This window comes from Eumetopias jubatus, unplaced genomic scaffold, assembly GCF_037043125.1.
Source record: "Eumetopias jubatus isolate StellerSeaLion01/CBP00866 unplaced genomic scaffold, mEumJub1_p1.0 scaffold_9, whole genome shotgun sequence".
NCBI classification, from domain to species: domain Eukaryota; kingdom Metazoa; phylum Chordata; class Mammalia; order Carnivora; family Otariidae; genus Eumetopias; species Eumetopias jubatus.
In genome coordinates this window covers 38,341,665-38,361,333 of record NW_028274815.1, presented here as the reverse complement: position 1 = coordinate 38,361,333, position 19,669 = coordinate 38,341,665, and the positions used below count along the sequence as shown (strand labels likewise).

At 49.1% G+C, this 19,669-nt stretch overlaps 1 pseudogene; it reads left to right on the top strand.

The window, feature by feature from the left end:
• Nucleotides 1–236: 236 nt before the first annotated feature.
• LOC114223521 (small nucleolar RNA SNORA72) lies at nucleotides 237–342 on the top strand (annotated as a pseudogene).
• The last annotated feature ends 19,327 nt before the right edge of the window (nucleotides 343–19,669 follow it).

Here is a 19,669-nt window from a genome sequence, read left to right as displayed (position 1 = left end):
CCCATCTCACAGGGGAGGCGACTGAGGCCGCAAGAGGCTAAGTCACTTGGTAAGGCCCTCCAGTAAGTGGTAAAGCAGAGCCTCCAAGACTATCCAGCTCCAAAATTCAAGGTCTCGGGGCCCTTTTCTTTAGAAAGGAATAAGAGCGCCCAGAATGGCGGACATGGCACACAGGCAGCACCTTGGACAGCGTCTACCACCTAGTTGGTGCTTACGAAGAAGTAGGTGCTCAATAATTGTAATGCTCCTCCCAGGCTAAACATTCGCTATATTAAGCCCATGCACGAGTCCCCAGACCTAGTTCTTTTTCTACGTCTGGTTTTATAAATGCTGGTGATGAACCGATTCTGATTCATATGATTCATCTTCTGTGGGGAATGTCTGACCCTACGTTATCTGATCAACCCTGAGAAATGACAACACAACTAGTGTAGTAAGTTGAGGATAACCATTACCAGTTTGATGATTACCACTTGCCGTTAAATGAATCGTAAAAGTAAAAGTAAAAGAATTTTTATGGGAAGGCAAAGAAAACTTGAATAGTCAAAATAATTTTGCATAAAGAAAAAAGTTGTAGGATTCACATTACTCAGTTTTAAGAATTACTATAAAGCTACAGTAACGAAGATAGTATAGTATTGGCAGATGGAGAGATACATAGATTAATGGGTCTTAGGAGATCAGAAATGGAGTCATACAAATATGTCCGGCGGATTCTTGACAAAAGTTCAAAAGCAGTTCAATGGGGCAAAAGAGAGTCTATTCAACAAATGATGTGGGAGAATGGACACACATATGCCAAAAAAATTAACTTCTAATAATTGTAATGCTCCTCCTCCTTTGCCCAGACCTTCTTTCATATGTCAGTGGGTACGGGTGGGGAAGGGAGGATGTTCCTCTGGAGAATGACTCTGGAGAGATAAAACTTGGAACGCAAAAATCACCTACCAGGGCTCAAGAACCAGGGTTATGGGCAAGGGTCCCTCAGGTGCCTGGACCCCAGCCTGTAAAACAATATCTTTCCTGCAAGTAACATGGCAAAGGGTGAGTGCTGTTTATTGTCTTTCCCTCTTTCATCATGGAAAGGTATGCTGAGGACTACAGCAAAGCAGAACTGGGTCCTCTGAACCCATAAGAAGTACCTGGGACTTCAAGCTCCCTGACTCCAATTCACCTCTTATCACTTCTCAGACTTTTGGCTAAGATCAAGTGCAGATTCACCTCTGTTTTACTCTCTACACGCCGGGTGCTCAAGAATCTTGCAGTGTAACAAGCAAATTCCTTATTCTCCTGACTGTTAAAATCAAGGTTGCTGTGTCCACCCAGCTGGAAGCTACCGCATCAGGCCATCTCCCTTAGGGTCACCTATAAGGAAAAAAAAATAAACAACCCAAGCTTGGTGGGACTCTCTTACAGTCACTGAATGGCCTGTGGAGTGAAACCTACCAGTAAGCTTTGCCTGAGTGTGCAGAGGCTGCAAAGCCCTGTCCGACTCCTCATTCCTCTAGCGACAGTAACACATTCTTGTGGTGCAGGCCAATATTTTACAGACCTCATTTTGTTTAAGATCATCTACAATCATATATGACAAGCATTATCATCTCCATTTTATAGATGAGGAAACTAAGTCTCAGAGAGGTTAGGTATCTTGCCCAAGGCCATTCAGCTTAAGAGCAGAGAAGCTGGGATGAACTCCCTGACAGCTTGGTCTGGCTCTCCAGAACGCCCCACCCACCATGTTTTTTAGTGGTAGGTGAACCCCGACAGGTTCACCCAGAGTTCACTAGCCCCAAATCCTTGTCTAGTGGACTGCTGGTTCTGTGAAGGAAGATCTCCTTCCAAGAGTGGGCTTCATGGGAATCCCTGGACCCAGTCATGATAGGAGGAAAACCTTTGGATTTCTAAAATATCAAAGTTAGTGATCAGCAGTCTTCAACCACCCAAAGCAAAGGTTGGAGGACAATGGTTAAAGCCAAAGTGTCACCAAGAGTCCAACAGTAATGATGTTGCCAGTGGCTGCCACTCCTCATGGGGCCTAAAGCCAGGATGGACTTACTGCTTGCTTCTCGCTGATCTACTTCTTCCTGGCTCTCGGAGCAGACCAGAGTAAATGGGTCTCCCAGAAGACACCCCTTCTCCCCCAAGACCTTTGAGACAACACCCTCCCCAGTTTGGGGCCCCTGTAAATCAGGGCCCCAGAAAGGCCTGGCAGTGATGGAATGGGGTGTGTCTTGGCAAGTGGACCTGCATGTTTAGCACAATGACCTGATTGTGTGGCTTGTTCCAACTCAGCAGCACTCTGGTCACATGTCCTCTGGGCAGCAGGTGCTGTGACCTTTGCCCAGAGATTTGGAGCCCTTGGTGGCAGGGCTGAATGCCAAAGAGGAGGAGGTTGGTCTGGCTGTCCCCCACTGCCCTTGGAATCTAGGGGAGGCTGCTTCCTGTACACCTCTCATTGACCCTGGCCAGGGCTTGAGCCCAACTTCCACCTAGATGCTACCCAGAGCATCCTCAGATGCCTGGAACAAAGAAGGAACAGGCGAGCAGCTTTCCCAGGTAAAAAGTTAAGGGCTACTGAGTTTCTGCTTCTACCACCAGCTGCCAAGAACCAATGAGGGGCATGCACAGCTGAGACTTTGGCCCAGTGTTTGTCTTGTTAGCTGCTGTGTGTCCAGTGCCTAGCACCACTTGTTCACAATAAAATCATTGTTATCCTTGTTGCTAACACTCATTTCATCAAACACTCATGCAAACACAGATGTTTACTGAGCCCCACCTGTGTACCAGGCACTATTCTAGGCACAGAGAACACAAAAGTGAGTAAAACCGATGAGCACTCCCTGCCATGCTCATGCCACTTATCTGTTACGGGTGGTTGGGGGGGGGAACAGGTGACCAACAAATAAATAAGTGATAAATATGATATGTCAGTGGCAGAGAGAAATGAAGCAGAGGAACAGGAATAAAGAGTCGGGGAGAAGGCTGCAACAAGGAGGACTGGAGAAGGATTCAGTGAGAAGGTGGTTTGGGCCAAGACTTGGAGGTGAGGCAAGCATGGGCTAAGTGAGTGAGAGCAAGCCTGGCATATCTGAGGAAGGCCAAGAAGCCAGTGTGTCTGGAGCAGAATAAAAGAGGGGGAGAGGAAAGGAGACCTGAGAAGGAAGTGACGGGGTGGCATGCGCTGATGGAGGAGGACTTGGAAGTTTTGTCATTTTCTCTGAGTGACTGAGGGGGCCACTGAATATGCATTGGAACATATTAGAATCTCATGCCAGCATATACATATATATGTATATATATGTGTATATATGTATATATATTATATATAATAGTATGTATACATACAGTATTATTATATATAGTGATATATTATCTACTTGATAATAGATATTATATGTAGTATTCTACATTATTATATAGTAGATATACATAATAATGCATAGTAATAGATGTATGAACTGACCAGCGTATTAAATGAAATGGTGGATCCGACAGCATTTATTCACTATAGTGTATCAGGCTACGGTATTATTACAACCTAAGGGTTTTCAAAGTGCTTGCTCACACAATGGCTCCCAAAAGCCAACCCAATGAGATTAAAAGGGAAGATAGGCTTAAGCACTTTGTACTGAAAACAAGAACACTTGGGTGTAGGCACAGTGAGTGGTTTTCGCTGGCGGCACAACTCTAGGAAATTCTCCTCTCCACTGTTACTTGGGAGCCAGTACACATTCCAGCTCCCGCATTCTTCTTCTTTATGGAGAAGGGGACACGAAGGCCCGAGAAGCTGAGTGACCTCCCCAAGGTCCTGCTGCCTCCGTCCCAAGCCGGGCACCCTAACTTCCTGACTGTCAGCCTGTGCTCTTTTTTTACTGCCCTATGCAGAGGCAGACACACCTTGGATACCTTTCTACCCCCTCCTTCATCCCGTTGAGCATCTGTCTATGGTTCAGCCACAGGGGGGTTACTGGTATCCAGGTTGGGATGGGGTTTGAAATCCAAAACCCTGGGGCAACTTGAGGCACACGCACCCTCCCCATCCCGTCCGTCAGCCGGTCTATGACAGTCTGCGTCCTGGACCAACATCTCCATCCTCTCTTGTCTGATCTGTCATCAGACAGAGACTTCCCCTTGGCCATTGGGAGGTTTTGAGGTGAGAAGAGCCAGATCTGCCTGCAGTGGTTACAACTTTTTGGGGACCCAAGCCCTGAGCCCTTCAGAGGATGTAGGAAGAAAAGACAGGACTAGTACTTATATTCAATCGGGTCTTCGCAGGGCTGCGACCTGCCACCACCAGACCAAGGATGAAATCGAGAGTCAAGAGCTGAGTATGACAACATTGCTTCTCTCCAGCCGTAATATTCCCATCACCCCTCAGGGAATCATGGCAACACAGCCTCTTCCAATCTTAGTAGATGCTCAATAAACATCTGTGCAACTAAATTCAGGGAAAGGTAGGGAAGGAGAGAGAGAAGGAATGCGAGAGAGAGGCTCTCCAGTGAGGCAACCCCGGCATTATATCCATCATCGTAATTGCTTCAAATTCATCATCCTTCACATTTCTCCATTTCTTAACAATTTGCAAACCACTTTCACAGAACTTGCTGATAGGATGTGAATATGATATGCTTTTTTTTTTTTTTTTTTACTAAGTATGAGGGACCTGAGAATCAGAGTGAGTGACTTTCCCAAGATCACAAAGCTCAGGGCAGGGTTGTGTCATAAACCCAGGTCTCTCCGATTTTGAGCTCACAATTCCTCAGGCTCTGGAATGGAGCAACCGAGTCTCAGGCATGAGGGGCCAGCTCTCTCTTAAATCCTGAAAGAAAGACCATAACAATGAAGTCTGATCTGTGAAGGTGACCTTGGGATCCCAGGGGGTTGCAGTGTACCCTCTCTTCATTCCCTGATTGGTTCTGTGCAGTCAGGAATGTTCTCAGGATGAAGAGCGTTCCCCACTCAGGGCGCCCACCCTGACTTTTGTACACCTTGGTCACTGCCTAGAGGATGACAATGACCCCGGATTAGGAAATCTCACAGGTACCTCCCTTCTTACTCTGCCTGACCTGCTTACCTTCCATCTTTGAAGGAATATTCAAGAGCAATGAAGAGAGAAGCTAGACTAGACTGCTGGGAAGCCAGTTAGTCCTGCCTATTTTAAAGGTGCCCACCCTGTGCCCCCACAATTGATTTCTCGTCTCCCATTTCTCCAGGAAAATATTCACACATGTGCACAACGAGTTTGTTGCAGACCAATTTTGATAAGAAAAAAAAGGTGGAAGGTAAAAATACATGGAAAGGGGGACAGTTATTTAGACTGCATTAAACCCATATTTTGGACTGTGATTGAGAAGTTCAAAAGAACAAGGTAGAGCTATGTCCTGACATGTAGAAATGTTCAAGACATGGCTAAGCGAATAAAAGCAACTTGCAGAGCAAGATTTACATACAGTATGCTACTATGTATGCTGAAACACACACTCCTAAAACAAAGGTCATAATTTCTACTGTAACAGACATAAGGTACGAATAGCAAAGTTCTGGAAGGACAAACATCAAATAGATAACAGGGTTACCTCTGGCTAAGGACTGGAGGGTAGGAGCCATTTGTCATTACTGTTTGAATTATTTATGATATATTATGCATATAAGCTATAAATAAATAAATACAGAAAGAAAACTCACGAAGACTCTGGCTTTTCAATGAATTAGAACGTGGCAGTTAGGTCAGACATCACCCACCTCGAAGCTGAGTCTGGAGAGTCAGAGCTCTGGACACCTCCCAGAAACGGGTGTCTTCTATTCTGGACTCCACCCTCTAGAGCCCCAGGAACACTCTCTGGGAGGGGAGTTCTCAGGCTGAAGAACTTGGCGGGTCCTTCAGGCAATGGAGCAGGTTCTGATCCATGAGTGTGGCACTCAGAGGGCATTCAGAGGATAGGGGCCAGGATGCTGGGTGAGTGCACATCTGCAGATGGTGGGGGAAAGGAAACAGCTCACATATGCCGGGGGACAGGTGGCCCTAGGCTACAGAATGTTCAGTCCTCCTCCCCAGTCCTCTCACTCCATGACCACCTTTGGAACCTCCAGTGTCTCCTGGTGTTGAGGATGGTGGCAGTGACACCATACTTAGAGACAATGGTCTCTATCGTCTTTACTGTGGCTAACATCTTCTGAGCACCCGCTGCGTTCCAAGCACTTTGTCTGACTTAATCACCACAATATAATAAAAGAGAAGTACCGTTAGTTGTCTCACTTCTCAGACTCGGAAACTTGGGCTCAGAGAAGTTTGATTGGCTGATTGGCACCAATCACACAGTCCGTACAGGAATGTGCCAGGTTTCTAGCTTTGGCTGCCAGACTCCCAGCCCTGCCATCATGACTCCTACACCATCTCTGCATTGTGGAGGGCGGTATCAGGATCCAAGTGGGAAAAGATCCTTCCCCAGGACTCTGTGCTCTCTGTCTGCTGGAGTGAGCCTGAGGGAAGTAATTCTACTTGGAAAACTAAAGTCTCAGAGCAGACAAGATCAAAGTCTGTAACTGACAGGGAATGGGGACGAAATAAACAGAAATCAGCAAGACCGCGGCACATACTCTGTAAGGTTCAAAGTAGAAGCGCTTAGGACAAATAAAAGGAAATGCTACCTTATATAAAGATGATATGCCCAAAAAGAAAAAAAATTAAATAAAGTTTAGAAAATTGCATAGGTTTAAGGTCTGAGGATCTAATGTAAAACACTGAGACTGTCATTGTTAACACTTGCTTAGAGAACACACTGTTAACATTTGCCAAGGAAATAGAACGTTAAAGGTTCTCACCAAAAAAAAAAAAAAAAAAAGAGAGAGAGAGAGAAACATGAGGGGTGATGGATGGGTTCATTAACTAGATAGTGGGGACCCTTGCACAATGTATACACACATTCACCACGATGTACACCTGAAATATCCTACAATTTTATTTGTGAATTATACCTCAAGAAAGCTGAAAAAAAAGAAAAAGAAAAATGTACGGGTGGATGATTCACTCATTCTTGCCACGAATGAGTTTGGTGTCTTCGCTTTGCCAAATGCGCAGGAATTCCGTGAGGGAGAGGTAGAATGCATTGTGACCCCAACCTTTTCTTTTTTTCTTTCTTTCTTTCTTTTTTTTTTTTTTCATTCTTTCATTTACCTGGCCTCTCTGAGGGCCAAGGAAGCCTCGGTCTCATTACTAGTGGTCAAGCTTCTTCCCAATCGGCCACAGGTGGCCCCTGAAACTGATAAACAAGACTCATTTTCTAGTTTGTTTTCTAGTTTGTTCCAACAGCCTTCTGGAAGCTACATGGCTGTCCACGCCCTTGAAACACCCCATGGGGTAATGGAGAGAATGCTGGCTCAGGTTTCAGATGAGCCTCAGTTCAGATCCTGGTTCTACTGCTCAGCAATGGGGTGACCCAGAGCAACCTCTATGCCCCAGCTGCCTCAAAACCCAGCTTCGCTGGGTGTGTATAAGGCACTCAATAGCCCCTAGCATTTAATGATACCTTGTAAATAATAGTAGTGGTGCTTTTTATTAGAAAGAAACTCTATGCTTCCTGTTCCCTCAAGGCGATAGTGTGTCTACCTTCCTATGGGGGCCATAGAACAGCAAGGATGGACATATTGCTGGAGCACTAGAGGTGAGGTACGAAAACCAGGGTCCAAAGCTGTAAACCCTCAGGGCTCCCCCTCTAAAAGCAGGGAAGTCAGGGGCTGTACAACAGAATGCAAGAGGTCTTGAGTCCAGCCGAGACCCAAAGCGTGGCAAAGCGCCCAGGATTGCTCTGCTCAGAATGCAGGGAGCCTTCCAGGGGCCAGGCAGTGAAGGCTGGGGGCAAAAGGCATATGAGATCTTCTGAATCTTCTCTATCCATCAATCTCTCCCCCGACCCTGCTCCCTAACCAGCAGGGTCTCTTGGTCTTTTCATCAGCGCCCTGGGCACTGCCAGGGGTTAGGGGAGGCCATACCCTGTTCTGTGGTTTGTATCAACAGCAGGAACCTCTGGCATTCCAAGGCCACAGAGAACAAAGCCGGCCTAGAGTCTGATGAGGAGCCTTGGGTCTGGGTTTTTTCCTTGGCGCCTCCCCAGAAACAGCGGTCAGGAAGGCAGCCCACTCCAGTGCCCTGGCATTGGCCTGAGAAGATTCTTGTGCCCTGACTCCAGCTGCTCTGGGCTGGACCAGGGCCTGGCCAAGGGGAGGGCATTCCTGCTAAGTGAACTGCCCTCCTTTCCTGTGGCAGGAAAGTTTTCTGGCCATGGGGGTCTGACCTTACTCTGGCCACCCTTTGGGTTCCAGAACCTTCCTTCCTGCCTGGAGGGTGGGTAGGTGCTGGGGAGCGGGAGGAAGTAGGGTGGCGTGGCCAGTATTTCCAACACTTAAGGCAGGGCCTGGATCGCTAGTGGTTTTTTTGGTCATTGAGTCAACAACCTACCAACTGGGTAACCTTAGATATGCTACTTACCTTCTCTGGGGCTCAGTATTCTCATCTGTAAAATGGGCCGCAAAAGGGCCTTGCTAATTATTTGTAACTTAAAAAAAAAAAAGCTATTAAAACTAGAAAAAAGTTGACGTGCTCTCCCTGTATATGTTGTTCCTGTTCTTTCCTTCTGTCACCTTCCTCTCTGCTTCCCCAGTGAAGCTCTTTCCTACTCAGGGGTCCTCCAGACACCCCGGGGGCAGACACTGCAGGGTAGGCAAAGAGCTTGAGAGACACGTGCCCAGGACATATCTCCAACTCAAAACCAACCGGACAAACAGCGCCGATGGTGGCTTTTTCCAGACTGCCTTGCACACCCGGGCCTTTCCTCTCACCCGCCAGGACCTGTATTTCTATTCCTGTGTTTGGACAGCCTGAGGGGGAGGGGTGGAGCAGGGGCTCATTAATGATTGATTCTCCAGCAGGGCCAGGGCCACCAGGAGGCCTCTGGGCAGGCTGTCAGCCATTTCCTGAGGTGTGGGGACAGGGTAGCGATCCCATGAGGCTACAGCCCCACTGGGCACGGCTGGGAGCGGGGCAGGCAGAGTACAACCTGCAGGTGCCCTCAACACTTCTGCCCTCTGTGAAGGGGGGGAGGTCGGCGAGGCTGGGAGCTCTGCCCTGGCGCTGGCCCTCCCCTTCTGCCATTGGCTCTGCTCCTCCTTTGGTGGGTCTAACCATACACTGTTCCCCTCACAGACATCCCCGCCCCCATGGCAGCCCACCCCACGCCCACAGCACAAGGGCTTTCCTGTCCCACAGCTCACCTGTCCATCACCCCGTGGGTCACAGGGCTGTTTGAAAAACTCTCAGTGCTTTTGGGAGGGGATTAAAGGAATGGACTTCTCCAGCAAAATTTCAGAGGAGTTATAATTGTGCCCTTCTTGAAAGTATTGCCCGGCCTTGTTGCCTAACAATAATTAACTTTTGTGCAGAGCTGTAGTTTCCAAAGGTCTTCCACATTCATAATTCTGTTCATCCCGCAACAAACCTATGAGGCCGGTCTTACCCTCCTTACTCCGCACCTGCACCCACATCCCACTGAATAAGCAAGTGAGGCTCAGAGAAAGGAGATGGTCCTGTTTCACATAGCCAGGGCTGAAACGCCCACCTTCTACCTCTTAGCAGAGAGCTGCTGGTTTCCTCCCGGGAAATGCACTTTAGTCCCAGAATTGTTTCCCATGTGGGGAAAGGGGGCATGGCAGGTAAGCAAGGAGGGCTTGGGGGGCGGGCATCCTCCCCCAAGGCTGGCCTCTGGCTGGTCTGCATAGAGGAACTTCTGAGACTTCATGTCAAAGTGGGAGAAGGGGTCCCAGATTCCCTCCCTGTCTTGGGATTAAGAAGTAAGGCCCATGGCCCAAGCTGGAGTTCAGGGGGCAAAGGAGCCTGAGCCAGAAGGTGATAGGATTCCACCTGTGCAATTAAACAGCCACCCCAGTAGGCCCCGTAAACTCTGAGCTGCTTATAAAAACCCCAAACCACCCTCTTTCCCAGTTCTGTCAGCTATGAGGGCCAACTGCTGTGCTTAGGGCAGCTTGGTTTTAGCACCGAAAATCCCACATCTAGGGAATGCCCTGTCTCATCCCTGGCAAACCCCGACCGCTAGTTCTGCCGATGTCGGCCGAGTCCTGGAAAGAAAGATCATCTTTTGAAAGCTCAGCAGGTCAACTTAAAAAAAAAAAATCACAGAATACTCACGGGAGTTAGGCAGCTATACCTGGCATGTATTTCAAACTCTTTGAATGTTAAAGCTGAAAGAACATTTATTTCCACAAAGAAACACTCAGATCTGTGGCCAGATCTGTCCAATTTTTAAAGGCAAGCCAGAGTTACTCCTTCTTCTCTAATTTCATATTGGCAATTAATTACATTTTCTTGGAAAAACAGTGAGTTCAAAAAAATTGTAACTGGGTTTAAACCACAGGTTGCCAGTTGATAATCTCAGCACGAAAACCGTATAGGCACCAAATCTAAGAAAAGCTGGAGAAGGAGGTGTTGGTTTTTAAAAGTGTGTTCTAAATGTACCATTGATCCAAGAGTCTCTCATTTGTGATGCTAAATTTATTTTGAAATATTAAGTAACACCAGAGGAAGGCTTAAGATTTTTATGTGTAACTAAAATCATGGATATGAATTTTCCAAATATATATTCTTTTATTTAAGTAGACGTAATACATTTTAACATATTTAACTTAAATATTTAAATAAATATTTCAAACTCTCATTTTGCAAAGGAGGAGAGTGATGTCAAAGAGTTTGAGTTGGGGTGCTGATTAATGATTATTTTCTTGGGGCATCTGTGTGGCTCAGTTGGGGGCATGTGCCTTTGGCTCAGGTCATGATCCCCAGGTCCTGGGACCCAGCCCCAAGTCAGGCTCCTTGCTCAGTGGGGAGCCTGCTTCTCCCTCCCCCTCTGCCTGCCACTCCCCCTGCTTGTGCTCTCTTTCTCTCTCTGTGTGTGTCAAATAAATACAAATCTTTAAAAATAAAATTTTAAAAATAACCATTTTCTTGACCTTGGTGGCAGGGAAGTAAGAAGCAGTAAAGGAACCCAGGCCTGATTTCTGATTGTAATTAGAAAGCACCGCGAGGCCCGGGTTTATCTCCTCAGCAGGGCTTACTGTATTCTCACTGCTTGCTAGCTCTAGAACTTCTCTGGTGGGTCTCCTCCTGGCCACTTGCTGTCACCTGTAGTCTGGGAAAGGGGTGCTCTCATGATGTGTGAATGGGCTTTTTGCACTTTTCGTTTTCATATTTAAATTACTTTTTTAAATGAGCTCACAAATGAGACAAGAATGTTTTGATAAGTTGATGTTTTTGTCCTTTGAGAATGTTTGCCAGAAAAGGGGAGGGGTGGATTTGTTTTGTTAAGGGGTTGGGGGGAGAAAAGCACTGGCAAGAATAGATGCATGAGTTTCCATGGTGATTGGTACCTATCAGCCCCCTGGCTTGGGAAGACCCTCTGAGGTTTGCAGAACTATTTGGGTCGGAGCTTGTCGGACTCACCTGGGCACTGCCTCCTCGGTGGGAGGGAGCCTGAGTGGACAGTCGGCCTTCACCTCTACGGCCCCACAGCTCCTCTACAGAGGCTGGGCGGGCACCGGAGTGGCCAACTGGCCCATGGTGGTGTCCGTGGGACCTGCACTGAGGTCCACTTCCAACCCAGCACCCTTGATCTTCTCTCTCCAGGGGGTCTTTCCAGAGAAGTACAGTATCTGGACATTTGGAAACTACAGAGCAATTTTAAATAACAATTTTGGAGAAACCTTTAACACAGTAAAGCCCCGACTGTTTTTGTTTAGAGCCATTGTTACAAACGTGGAGGATCCACTCAGGGATATGCATATTCTCTTCTCTTTCTTTTCACAAAATGATTAATTTCTACTAAATCAAGAAAGTCTGTGTGGGAGGAAGAAGCGGATTAACCTGAAAGATAAAACTTTTTTTTTTTGTTAAGAAAAATTGTGTGTTTTTACACACACGGGTGCACACACGTGTACATACACACGCACATCCCCCTGAATAACCTGTTCCCTCTACCCCTTGAGCCCCCCTCTCACTCGGCCATCTCTGGCCTCTGTATCCTGCAGCAGTCCCTCCAGGCCAGGGAGTTGTGCTCCTGAGGAGCTCCGGTGGCGCAATCGGTTAGCGCGCGGTACCTAGAGGACAGTACAGTGCGAGCGGAGAGTTGTGCTCCTGAGTCTGGCCATCTGGTCTGAGACTGGGGACCATCCAGTCCCTGCCCCCCACCCCCACCCCAGCCTGTAAGATGTTCCAACACGTTTGTTGGCACACACAATCTTCCCTGCGCCCAGCCTCCCGGCTGAAGAGAAAAACCTGTGACCAAAGAGGAGGCAGCTCGTTCCTACCCACGACACCCCTTCTTCTCCCCACCCAGGACCCCCAGCTCCCAAGGCTGCCGATTCCCCCAGACTAGGCCAGAGGTCAGCTCAGTCCTGTCCCCATCTGACACCCTTCCCTGCTGAAGTGAGATCTAGACCCTCACTGCCCGCCCTCTGAGCTGTTCTCCCAAGTTCAAAATCCTCAAAGGACTGGCTGGTGGCTGTGTGTGTTTGGAAGGAGGAGAAGCCCCGTCCAAAAGGTTATGGGACCATTTTCATTAATCTAATGGTGCGAGGGTGTGGCTCCTGTCTGGGTGAGATGGAGACTATGAGTTCTGGGTTCTGGGGCTATTCAGGGTTCTGCCTTGGAAAAAGTCCACACCTGTGGTGAGAAGGCGGGGCCTTCCTGTCTCCAGCCCTATTTGCAGGCTTCTTCTACCTTAAGAAACAGGCTTAAAAACAAAAGTTCCCTCCTATAAAAGAAAAAGCTGCTTCCCCAGAGGGGAGCAGGGGGTGAGAGAAGGGATGCAGGGTGTCTCACTTCTGGTGGTCAGTGACCCCAGGAGGAACTGGAGACCCTCATCCTCAGGCTCTGAGGCCTCCATCTCCCACTCCTCCAATATTTCCAGGCCTGCTGAGGTAGGGCTCAGCGGCCTCCCTCTCCTCTCTCCGCTGGAAACAGAAGCTCCAGCGAATGTTTCTAACTCTTGAGTCCACTCAGCCATGTCCCCCTTGCAAAATCCTCCCCTTCCCGCACCCCCCTGCACCCAGCCAGCCAATCCGCGGCCTGCGAGTCTCTCCAGACCCATCTCTCAGGGCCCTGGCGGGATAAAACCGGTCGGCGATGCCGGGTGGATGGGAACAAACTTCAGAACGAGGAGAGACAGCAGGGCCCAGGGCACCCTCGCGGGCTGACCCAGGCAGTGAGGGCCTGCGGCCGGCTGGCCAGGTATGCTGCCCAGGGGTTGGCTGAAAGCTGACTGGGGAACAGCGGTGATTCGAGAAGGGAGAGGGGCCCAGGGAGCCAGGCAGCCTTTCCCCTCCTAAGTTAAACTGGATAAGGCTGGGGCAACAGGGGAAGAGGGCCCTGGGCTGGAGTTCGGAGCTTCCTCCAGAGGACCCCTAATCCCGGATCCTCCGGGCAAACGTGTGTTAGCCAGGCCGAAGTGGGCCACCCTTCGCCTAAAAATCCTCCGACCCCTGCCACGTGATGAGGGCCTAAGGGATAGGGCCCGGGGAGAAGGCATAAGACAGGGGACATCGAATCTCATGCCCTTTCCCCTGGGTCTGTGCAGGGCAGCGGCGTGGCGGCGGGCGCGGCGGGGACCTGCGTGAGGAAGCCCTGAGCCCTCGGCGGGCTGCGAGCGACTCCCCGGCGATGCCTCACAACTCCATCAGATCCGGTAAGGACGCGGCGTTGCCGAGACCCCGGAGCCCCCGCGTCGCCGTGCGTCCGTGCGTGCGCTCGGGCCGGTGGGGCTGGGGAGCTGACGCTCGGGCTCGTGGGACCCACCTGCGCGGGGACGCAGCTGGGGGCGCCGCTGGCCTAGCTCTCCGCTGCGGCCGTCTCGCCGTTCTCAGGCCCCGAGGTCCCCCTCGGCCCGGCGAGCCGCCCTCCCCAGGCCTTGGTTTCTGCGGACCACACGGAGCGGTGAGGAGCTCTCCGTGCGGGTCAGAGGGGTGTCCCTCGCGCCCCACCCCCCGTCTTGCATGTCCCATAAGGGAGGACATCCTGTGCCTCTCAGGCCCTGGGCCGCCCCCGACCTCTAAGCCCTTGTGCCCGGGTGCGCGCAGCTCTTGCCCCTGGCTGCCCCGGCGGGACCGTGAGCCCCGCGCACCCCTCAAGCCGGCGGGAAAGAAGCCTGTGGTCCGGGCCTGGGGGGCCTCTGAGTACACTCGGCTGCTCTCGGACTCCTCCTTGCCGAGACTGGGCCAGGCGGAGAGCCGAGCGCGGGGCGTCCGGCCTGCGAGCACTGGGCGGCCCGCGGGGCCGAACCTCCCTCCCCAGCGGCGACCCGGCCCAGGGCCTTCCAAAGCACTCGGGGGTCCCTGACCGCGGCGCCTGCTCTTCCCCGCCTCCTGGCCCAGGCCGGGGTTGTGTGTGTGTGCGGGGGGGGGCGGGGGGGGTAAAGGGGGAAGGTGTTAACGGACACGGAGCCCCAGGGTCGGGGCCGGCGGGCGCCGTGGGCACGGTAGGCGCGGTGGTCACGGCCGCCCCGGCGCGCAGCAAGTGTGGACGGCGGGCAGAGGCGCGGCCCGGCCCGCGGTGATGGATGGAGCCGGGCGGGCTGCGGGGAAGGCGATTTATGAGGCCAGGGCGCAACGCTATCGATTTGGGCCGGCGAAGTGAGAGGAAATCAATATTTCAGATGAATTCTCGGCGAATATGAAGTCCCGCACGGCAAACGGGACATTTGTTATAATAAGCAGGGTCGGATCGGGCGCGGCGCGCGGCTGAGATCTCTATTTAGCCGAGAGCGCCACGAGTCCGAGCTTCGCCGCGCAGCCCCGGGTCCGGGGGCCGAGGCCCCACAACGAGGGGTGCGGGGAACCCCGCGAGGCGCTGGAAGGTTGCTCATTCTGGCTTCCTCTAGGGTGGGAGACGGAGTCAGCAGTACGCTGCCTCCCCATCCCGTCCCCCTAGGAGAGCGCGGCCGGAGTCGTCCCGTCCCGGCCGCCTCTGCGGGAGCACGGGCAGCTTTCGGGGCGCGGAGTAGAGACCTCGCGGCCCTTCCCGGGAGCGGCGGGGTCGACGAGCCAGGGAACCGAGCGGACCTGCCTGGCTCCCCTTACCCGGCCGCGCTCCGGCGCCGCGCGCGCTCCTTCACCACTTTCTGAGGCCAGGACCAGGTTTTAGCCCCGCAGTCATTAGCCAAACCAGGGTACAATACCGGACGTCTCCCCTGCCTCGGGATCGGGACGGTCTCTGAGGCTGAGCGCTCAGCGCTTAGTGCCCCATATTACGCCAGTCTGGTCCCGGCCAATTCCGCTCGGTTCCGATTCCATCTCCCCCCCACCCCGCCCCGCCCGCCCGCCCGCAGCCCGACCTTCCCCTGACCTTTCAGGCGATGGTAGGAGTGGGTGCCCTGGGACCTCGAATTTACCGTGCTGCACCAGACCCCTTTCCCTCTGTTGTTGCTAGAAATAAGACGAGGTCACAGCCCCTTGGGTTGGCTTGATTTTGTTTTCGCTAATTTTCATTCTAGAAGCACTCATTAGAATAAATGGGGATAAAAGAAGGAAAGAAAAAAAAGACACAATTTATTTGTACTTTATTTTTAATCAGCACCAGGCCCAGAAGATGAGAGGCCAATTCCCCACTGGCTCAGATGTAAATTGCCCTTGGGTTTGGGGAGAGAGCCGTCCACTCCCTGGCAGGTCCAGGACAGAGGTTATTTTTCCGTTTAAGGAAGGCAGAGGGGCTGCTTCTAAACCTTCCCCCAAACAAATAAAGAAATAAAGCTGCAAGGAGGGAAAATGAACCTTTCTCCTTTCGTTTAATTTAATGCTAATAAAACAGAAGAAAACTGCCTAAAACACAGCTCAAACATTTCAAGGCTATCCCATGTCTTTTCTAGATTCCCTTACGAAAACCTGAGCCAGAGACCTCCTTCTTTCTAATCAGTTTACTTAACACCGATGCCTATATGTAAAGATAAATTCATAAGCTGACTCCGATTTTTATAAGCCCATTTCTCTCGGGTTTTAGCAGCTTCCCTCTTTTCCCCAGGCACTTCCATTCCTGAGTTTGCCCTTGCTTGGAAAGCTTCCATTTAAGTTTTCCCTGGAACAAAATTCCCCGGGGCGCGCAGGCGGCCACGGGGCTTTTCGCGGGACCGAGGCCGTGCGCACCGTTTACAAAAACCCAAGAAGCGGGAGAAAAGTTTCCTGCGCGGCCTCTGCCCACCCGGCCAGCCCCTGCAGCTCACCCTGGTCCGGCTCACTCTCGGCTGATCTTGCTTTGAAGAGAGGTCTTATTTTTTTTTCCCCCCCCTACAAGCTTTATTCTGAAGGGCTGTGGAGAGCGCCTAGGGAATTACGCTGATTGCTCCGGTCAGTAATCTACTGGAATTTTGTAGCATCAGGGAACAAAGATCCTTTAAAGCAAATACTATTTTTTTAATGTTTAAAGATAAATGCCACATAAATATTAAAATGAAAATAATACTGTATCAGTGAAGACGAGAGTTTAGTAAAAGCAAGCAGATTGTCATTAAAAGTTATGTGCCATAACTTGGGGCAACCCTCTTCCCCAGCCACTGAAAATAGGTTATTCAAGTGGTCAAATGAGGCTGAAGATCACGGAGGAACATGGCTCTAACTTCCTAGATCTGAGATGCAAAGCCCTATTCCCTCCTCTTGGTTTAAGAAAGGAGAAAAGGGGACCAAATGCTTTTGGGAAGGATCTATTTTCTTCCCAGTTTTCTTGCCTGGGTTGAAAACAAGGTCTCTGGATGGGAAACAGTCTCAAAGAACATAAAGGGGTATTGGGGTTCCTCAATTCATCTTTGTTTCAAGATGGTCCATCCTCCCACACTCCTCAATGCAAGTTAATTAGGAGATAATTTAGCTACCTTGTGAATTAGTTTTAAGATAAGTATCTTTTCAAGCTTTGTCACTTTAATTGCTCCACTGATTGATAAGAAGTAATTATTTCTAATTGACACTTTTTTGATGTCTATTGGAAGCATTTATTTGGGACTTTTTTGGGGTGGAAGGAAAGTTAATTAATTTTATCAGTCTATACCCAAAAAGACTCTGCCTAATTTTGTTGAAGAGGACAAAGGAGATGAAGGAAAACAAAACAAAAAGTCAGTCTCATGAAATTTTAATTATTGCAATATTTTTATTCAAAGGAGATCCTCCACTAATATAATAATATGTCAAAACTTTCTATTTATGGCTTCAAATCTCTAATTTTAATGGGGTACATGTTTACTGGGTATATATTTTTCCCTGGATCTACTCACAACCCCTTTATATGCTGACTTCATTTTGAAGGTTACTATGCTTTGTAATTAATTTTTGTGAAAAGTAAAATCAATAGAACTCAGTATGCTCAGAATAAATGGCATCATTTTCGTAAGAGCAAATTGTAAGAAAGATTTACTAATCATCATCCCTGTTCTGTAATTATTGATAGAGTTGGGTATGAAGGTGAAACTTTACTTCGGTGACATGCCTTTTCGTACTTAAACCTGAGAGTAAACAGTTTAATCATTCACATCCTCCAGAATATGTTACTGTGAAAGAGAAAGAAGGGACGGAATAAAGAGCAAAAGAAAGACCCTGAAAGGAGGCAATGGGGGAGGGGGAGGAGAGAGAGAGAGGGAGAAAGTGGCTGGAGAGAATAAAAATGAAAGAACTTATTGCCGAAGCGAAGGTAGCCAGGTGCACAGGACCTGTGTCATTCAATATAAGAAAATGGGAATTCTACTTCAAAACACATCCTTTTGAACACGGATCTCTACCACAGCCCCTAAGCAACCCCTAAACACCACTGGCAACTCCCCACTTTTCTATGCATGAAAAGAGGCAGGATTTTCAGGAGCCAGCTGGTCTGGCTGTTGGGTATCTAGATATCAAAGTCTTGATTTGGTGTCCATAAAAAGGAAGCAAGAAAATACGCATTGTGCTCTGGGGGCTTGTAAAGAGATTTGAGTGTTGTTTATTTTTATTATTAAAGCCCCTGTGATCTTCATTCCTAGCTGTGTACCCACAGTCTTTCCACAGACAGACTTGTGACTCACTGACAGGAAAACATTTCCACACAAACCCAAAGTGGAGGCACGTACTTGCACACACTCATGCCCGCCTGAAATGAGAGAAGCATAATCAGACAAGATGTGCTCCTGCCAGGTTAATTTCAGCCAGTGCCTTTTCATTTATGTATAAAATCTTGTCTGCTTTTAATGATGTTTCTCCCAGATTACGTGGAGCTGCAAGAATGAGGAAACATTTTAAATAAAAAAAGAAATTTAAGACGTACAAACAGCAGATAATATCACATACCAATCTCACTATTAGTGAAACTGAAAAAATATATAAATAATGCAAAAAAATCAGCAAGGGAGAGTTTAGTAATGGAAAATTCCCCTGCAATTAAATGAAACGGTAATTTAGTAGAGATATGCCTGAATGAATTAGCATTTATTAATTGGTTCTCATAAAAACAAGTTGTGTGTGTGTGTTTCGGGGGGATATTTAAAGTATTTATTTTTCATAGGAAAAGTTCCTCAAATATTCTTATCAAATTAGGTAGTGATCATATTCTATTTCGTGAAAAAAATCCCAATTTTCTCACTGGTGAATTTCACCTGTACACAAAGAACGTGGGGTGAGAGAGATGAGTCCTTTTAAATCAGAATGAAGCTGGTCCCCTCTTCTCTTGGGACATTTCCAAGTGTGAAACCAATGGGAAACCCATTGGCAAGGTCTGTTAGGCTTAGAAACATCCCATCCTGGTCCTGAGCAGACTCCCAGGTGACCTGTCTCCTCTGGGGCACGACTAACTGAGGCAAGGGAGCCTGCTTTGTGGCTCTGTGCCCCCACCCTCCGCAGCCTGCTCCAGCATCCTTGCCAGCTCAGGCAGGAACTGCAGTTTGTAATCTCAGCGAGGAGCTTGCTAGGGTTGACTGGTGCATGGATGTGTTTACTTTCTCTCACCACAGTTGGTCTGTCTTCAGTTCTAAGCATTTTAAAGCTGCTCTATTTATCAGTCCAAGAGGTGCCGAGTTCTCAGTTGCGCTGAGAAAGCTTTGAGCTCTGGGGTTCTGAGGACACAAGGAGCCAAAAGATAAAAGAAACAATTTCTTTTAAGGAAAAAAGAAAAGATGATTTTAAAAGGAGAGGACAGGAGAATGCACCCCTATTCAAGACTGCAATTGGCTTTTGTTTTAGTTGAAACTTGGGAAATGGCTGAGTCACTGGCCCCCACCGGCCCCCACTCCCTTCGGAGATAGGACGCAGGGATGTAAAACATCCTATAGAAAGAGGAGAATGCACCCCCATACTCGGAGTTCTTTGGAGAAGTGATTCTTTTCTGGGTTCAGACTGGAACACTTTATAGCCCGGGTTCTTTTGGAGAAAGAGCTAGAAGACATTCTGCCTAGGAAGTATGTGCAGTGACCACACCTGCAGAGATACTAGATGTTTCTCTTTGGGGGAAGGAGTAGAGAACAGCCATCTAGGGGTCTCCTGGTTCCTGAAAGCTCCACTATCCCAGGCCAATCCCAGTTCATTCAGTAGGTGATCAGTGACTCAGTGACGGAATCTCTGGGTAGGGGTGGGTGGGCAGAGGCATCCACTCTTCCTTATTTATCTGTGG